General features: G+C 64.3%; 1 non-coding gene across 1 annotated transcript; it reads left to right on the top strand.

Annotated features, from left to right (window-relative positions):
* The first annotated feature begins 2,256 nt into the window (after positions 1 to 2,256).
* LOC142861996 (5S ribosomal RNA) lies at positions 2,257 to 2,375 on the top strand. The gene has a single exon (XR_012913142.1). It is a non-coding gene; the product is annotated as a 5S ribosomal RNA (ribosomal RNA).
* Positions 2,376 to 6,174: the final 3,799 nt, after the last annotated feature.

The following is a 6,174-nucleotide window of genomic DNA, read 5'->3' as shown; positions in this document are numbered from 1 at the left end:
CCCCTGCCTGACACGCTCCTTCCCGCCCGGCCTCTCACCGTCCTCGGCCCCTGCCTGACCGGCTCCTCCGTCGCCTGGGCCTTCCAAGGGCTTGGTGTGGATGCTGCTTCCAGGAAGCCCTCCAGAAACCCGGCAGCAGGGTGGCCGCAGCAGTCTCCAGCAGCCGTCCCTAAGTCGCGTGAGTGCGGGGGACGTGCCCCCGCTGTGCCGCGGGGGCCCAGCCTGGTGTCTTCCCTGAGGCCCTGCGGCTGCCGGCTGGGCTGCCGCTCCCCGCAAGGGGAGAGCCGCGGAGGTGGGGACCGCCTCCTGATGCGGACGTACACGCAGCTCTCCACGTCGGATTCCGGGGCTCTCTGTCCTGCCCGAAGGCCCAGCTGGCCTGCGGGTCCTTAGAGTGGCAAAAACCTCCGAAAACTGAGACTGAGGGTCCGGTGGGTGTCTGCACTTTTGTGCTGGGCACCCCAGGGAGGCCCGGGGGCTGGCTGGACAACGCGGTCTGCTGGGCAGGGGGTTTGGAGGAGCAACTGATGCCCTTTGCACTTTGGGTAGCAAGAGTCTGAGGTGTCTCTGAGCCCTGTGCCATGTCGGGGGGGGGGGTGCGGGGCGGAGGAGGAGGAGGAGGAGGTGGGAAGGGCCGGGGCCTGCAGTCCTGTTCCCGGGGTGGCATGGCAAGTGGCTTCTTCCACAGGCTGCTTGGCCTGGGCTCCCTGCACCTGGGCCTTTGGAGGACCGGCCCTGTGCTTGCCAACACTTCCTGCAGGGACCCAGAGCTGGGAGGTGGCATCTCTCAGCCCTGGGTCGGGCAGAGCCCCAGCGGGCCATGCCCACAACCTCTCTCAGCACCGGTCCCCCAGAAGGCTCCTTTGGGACCAGGATTCTCTTGCGGTGACTCTTTAAGGTCTGGCCCCTGGATGGAGGGGCACCAGGAGTAGAGGAGCAGGAAGGGGAAGGGGGTGGCTATGCGAGGGGACACTTTGAGGCCAAGTCCCAGCTTCAGCCTGATCCTCCTGGGAACCCCGCTCTGAGACAAGGAGCCGGGCTTCGCATTCCCACAGCAGCCAGTCGTGGGCTGAGGACACCTGGGGCGTTGGGAACTCCCTGGCTTCTCCTTGGTTTAACATCTAGAGCTGCTTGTGAATCGCGCCGCCACACACACCGCCGCCACACACACCCGAGCGCAGGTGTCTTCCGCACAGACTGCGGGCCTCGCTCTTCTGAATGCCGCTGGCTCGCCACCCACCCACGGGTGAACCTGGTCAGGGTGCTTTCTCTCAGGGGCAGACTCTTTTCCGGGCGGGCTACCGGTGTCTCTGTTTGCTCGTTTCTTTCTTCCATTTCGGGAAAGTCTTCCTTGCTGGGTGTGGAAATCTCCTATGCCTTCCCTCGCCTATTCTGTCAGCTTTAAAATTCTCTTTCAGTTGCCACCCTCACAGATGGATTAGGAAACTCTTTCCGGTGCACTCATTAGTGAAATGACCTCCAGGAAGCTGGAATCCAATATCTAATGGCCGATTTTTAGCGAGTCCACACGCCAGGGTGGTCGGGGTCCAATGCAGCCCCGGCCAGGCCCAGGCCCCTTGGACTGGGCCACAGGAGGACACGGAGGAGGGTCCCGGCCCCCACGAAGCGGTGCCGGCAGTTCTCCACGGGCTTGGGCGTTTTCCAGAGGTAGGAGATGGAGGGGACTGATTTCTTCAGCGCCCCCCAAACCACGCCACCCCACCCCACCCATGGGACACATCCCCAGAGAGAGACGCCCCATACACTGGCTGTGCCCCAGCCCTGGCCCGGGGGGAATAGGCGGCAGCCCACCCACAGGGCGAGGGGGGGGCGCAGCTGAAAGGGGTTGTGGGGGAGGGCGGCCCCTGGCTGGGGTCAAAGGGCGAGCGTCCCGCGCGTGCGCAGTCAGCGGCAGCGACGCGCTGGGGGTGGGCAGCGGGTAGGTGAAGGAGGCCGGGCGAGGAGACGAGGGGGGCTGGGAGGGCTCCACCTTGGCGAGTCCAGCCGTGGAGGCGCATCTTGTGTGAGTGTGAGTGAGTGTGAGTGTGTGTGTGTGTGTATAGAGAGACAGCCCCCCACCCCGCCCCGCCCCGCCCCGCCCCGCCCATCACCCCCGTCCCTGGGAGCCAGCGGGACCCGGCCGGCGAACTCAACCGGCCCGGCCCGGCCCGGCGCGGGGCCTGGGGCGGGAGGCGGCGGCGGGGAAGCCCAGAGAGGCTCGGCTTCTCGAGCGGGGCAGGGGCGCCCTCCGCCGCGGTCTAGGGCCACACCACCCTGAACGCCCCCGATCTCGTCTGGTCTCGGAAGCTAAGCAGGGTCGGGCCTGGTTAGTACTTGGATGGGAGACCGCCTGGGAATACCGGGTGCCACAGGCTGCTGCTTTTTTTTTTTTTTTCTTGCCTCTTGTTCTGTCCCCTTTCTGGGAGCGAGGCGGCGGCCCGGGGTGGGGGTCACCCCCACCCTCAGCGCCCGCGCGGTGCCTGGCGCCCCAGCCCGCACCGTGGGGCCTCCTCTTGTCCCAAGCCGCGACACCGCCGCCACGCGGCAGCATGCGTGGCATCTGGACTGTCAGGTCTCAGACCAAAGGTCTGCTCTGTGGGAACCGACACGCTGGAGGAAACCTTGAGAGTCTGAGAGGGGAGGGAGTTCCAGAAGAAGGCCAGGATGTCATTTTGAGGGAGTATGTGACCAGAACTCGTCCCGTTGCTTTTGGGGTTCTATGGGCTACACGCAGGAATCTTTGGTGGTGGCACCTGATGTTGGGGGATCCGGAGTCACACCCAGACCTGCTCCACAGGCCTCCTTTTACTTTTCTCTTCGGATTCATTATTTTTAAAAAGTGTCTCTTACCTCTAGGATTGCATTTTCTTTTCTCTCTCTTTTCAAGCAGATGATGGGAGTACAAGTATTCAGGTGACATGTGTTGCCCGTGCCGCCCTCCCCCCTGTGTTCTTTTTTTTTTTTTTTTTGAGACAGAGTCTCGTTTTGCTGCCCAGGCTAGAGTGAGTGCCATGGCGTCAGCCTAGCTCACAGCAACCTCAATCTCCGGGCTCAAGCAATCCTGCTGCCTCAGCCTCCCGAGTAGTTGGGACTACAGGCATGCACCACCACGCCCGGCTGTGTTTTTCTATATATATTAGTTGGCCAATTAATTTCTTTCTATTTTTAGTAGAGACGGGGTCTCGCTCTTGCTCAGGCTGGTTTCGAACTCCTGACCTGGAGCAATCCGCCCGCCTCGGCCTCCCAGAGAGCTAGGATTACAGGCGTGAGCCACCGCGCCCGGCCCCCCCTGTGTTCTTATTCATATACCTCTCATGTTGTTCCAGCGTATTGTGGGGGTACCAATGTTAAGGTCGGGTGCCTTGCCCTCTCCAAGCCTCCCCCCTCGGGTCAGAGCTTCAAGTGCGCCCATCCCCCAGTCGGTGCGCACCCACCCCATGCCTAATGGATGTGTATGCCCCTCCCCTCCCCCCACCCGCCCGACACCCACCCGATGAAGGTGATTCCTCTCTGTCCACTTAGGCGTCCATCCGTTCGTACCAATTTGCTGGTGAGCGCGCTCACGTGGTGCTCGTGTGTCCATTCTCGGGATACTTGGCTTACTGGAACGGGTTCCAGCTCTGGCCAGGAGAACACGAGAGGCGCCCTCTCACCGCTGCTCCTCACAGCCGAATGGCACTCCGTGGTGTCCACGCGCCACATTTTATTGATGCACTCCTGGATGGATGGGCACTCGGGTCGCTTCCACGTCTTTGGGATTGTGAATTGTGCCCTAACTGTAACCCTAACCCTTACCCAGCCCGTCTCCTCTGCCCCTGCCTGACGCACTCCTCCCCGGCCAGGCCCGTCACTGTCCTGGGCCCCCGCCTGACCGGCTCCTCCCCGCCCGGCCGGTCACCGTCCTCTGCCCCTGCCTGACACGCTCCTTCCCGCCCGGCCTCTCACCGTCCTCGGCCCCTGCCTGACCGGCTCCTCCGTCGCCTGGGCCTTCCAAGGGCTTGGTGTGGATGCTGCTTCCAGGAAGCCCTCCAGAAACCCGGCAGCAGGGTGGCCGCAGCAGTCTCCAGCAGCCGTCCCTAAGTCGCGTGAGTGCGGGGGACGTGCCCCAGCTGTGCCGCGGGGGCCCAGCCTGGTGTCTTCCCTGAGGCCCTGCGGCTGCCGGCTGGGCTGCCGCACCCCGCAAGGGGAGAGCCGCGGAGGTGGGGACCGCATCATGATGGGGACGTACACGCAGCTCTCCACGTCGGATTCCGGGGCTCTCTGTCCTGCCCGAAGGCCCAGCTGGCCTGCGGGTCCTTAGAGTGGCAAAAACCTCCGAAAACTGAGACTGAGGGTCCGGTGGGTGTCTGCACTTTTGTGCTGGGCACCCCAGGGAGGCCCGGGGGCTGGCTGGACAACGTGGTCTGCTGGGCGGGGGGGGGGGGGTTGGAGGAGCAACTGATGCCCTTTGCACTTTGGGTAGCAAGAGTCTGAGGTGTCTCTGAGCCCTGTGCCCTGTGGGGGTGGGGCGGGGGGGAGTTGGAGGAGGAGGAGGAGGAGGAGGTGGGAAGGGCCGGGGCCTGCAGTCCTGTTCCCGGGGTGGCACGGCAAGTGGCTTCTTCCACAGGCTGCTTGGCCTTGGCTCCCTGCACCTGGGCCTTTGGAGGACCGGCCCTGTGCTTGCCAACACTTCCTGCAGGGACCCAGAGCTGGGAGGTGGCATCTCTCAGCCCTGGGTCGGGCAGAGCCCCAGCGGGCCATGCCCACAACCTCTCTCAGCACCGGTCCCCCAGAATGCTCCTTTGGGACCAGGATTCTCTTGCGGTGACTCTTTAAGGTCTGGCCCCTGGATGGAGGGGCACCAGGAGTAGAGGAGCAGGAAGGGGAAGGGGGTGGCCATGCGAGGGGACACTTTGAGGCCAAGTCCCAGCTTCAGCCTGATCCTCCTGGGAACCCCGCTCTGAGACAAGGAGCCGGGCTTCGCATTCCCACAGCAGCCAGTCGTGGGCTGAGGACACCTGGGGCGTTGGGAACTCCCTGGCTTCTCCTTGGTTTAACATCTAGAGCTGCTTGTGAATCGCGCCGCCACACACACCGCCGTCACACACACCCGAGCGCAGGTGTCTTCCGCACAGACTGCGGGCCTCGCTCTTCTGAATGCCGCTGGCTCGCCACCCACCCACGGGTGAACCTGGTCAGGGTGCTTTCTCTCAGGGGCAGACTCTTTTCCGGGCGGGCTACCGGTGTCTCTGTTTGCTCGTTTCTTTCTTCCATTTCGGGAAAGTCTTCCTTGCTGGGTGTGGAAATCTCCTATGCCTTCCCTCGCCTATTCTGTCAGCTTTAAAATTCTCTTTCAGTTGCCACCCTCACAGATGGATTAGGAAACTCTTTCCGGTGCACTCATTAGTGAAATGACCTCCAGGAAGCTGGAATCCAATATCTAATGGCCGATTTTTAGCGAGTCCACACGCCAGGGTGGTCGGGGTCCAATGCAGCCCCGGCCAGGCCCAGGCCCCTTGGACTGGGCCACAGGAGGACACGGAGGAGGGTCCCGGCCCCCACGAAGCGGTGCCGGCAGTTCTCCACGGGCTTGGGCGTTTTCCAGAGGTAGGAGATGGAGGGGACTGATTTCTTCAGCGCCCCCCAAACCACGCCACCCCACCCCACCCATGGGACACATCCCCAGAGAGAGACGCCCCATACACTGGCTGTGCCCCAGCCCTGGCCCGGGGGGAATAGGCGGCAGCCCACCCACAGGGCGAGGGGGGGGCGCAGCTGAAAGGGGTTGTGGGGGAGGGCGGCCCCTGGCTGGGGTCAAAGGGCGAGCGTCCCGCGCGTGCGCAGTCAGCGGCAGCGACGCGCTGGGGGTGGGCAGCGGGTAGGTGAAGGAGGCCGGGCGAGGAGACGAGGGGGGCTGGGAGGGCTCCACCTTGGCGAGTCCAGCCGTGGAGGCGCATCTTGTGTGAGTGTGAGTGAGTGTGAGTGTGTGTGTGTGTGTATAGAGAGACAGCCCCCCACCCCGCCCCGCCCCGCCCCGCCCCGCCCATCACCCCCGTCCCTGGGAGCCAGCGGGACCCGGCCGGCGAACTCAACCGGCCCGGCCCGGCCCGGCGCGGGGCCTGGGGCGGGAGGCGGCGGCGGGGAAGCCCAGAGAGGCTCGGCTTCTCGAGCGGGGCAGGGGCGCCCTCCGCCGCG

This window comes from Microcebus murinus, chromosome 18 (genome assembly GCF_040939455.1).
Source record: "Microcebus murinus isolate Inina chromosome 18, M.murinus_Inina_mat1.0, whole genome shotgun sequence".
NCBI lineage: Eukaryota > Metazoa > Chordata > Mammalia > Primates > Cheirogaleidae > Microcebus > Microcebus murinus.
The sequence above is the reverse complement of the archived record's forward strand: the minus strand, read 5'-3'. Positions and strand labels throughout refer to the sequence as shown.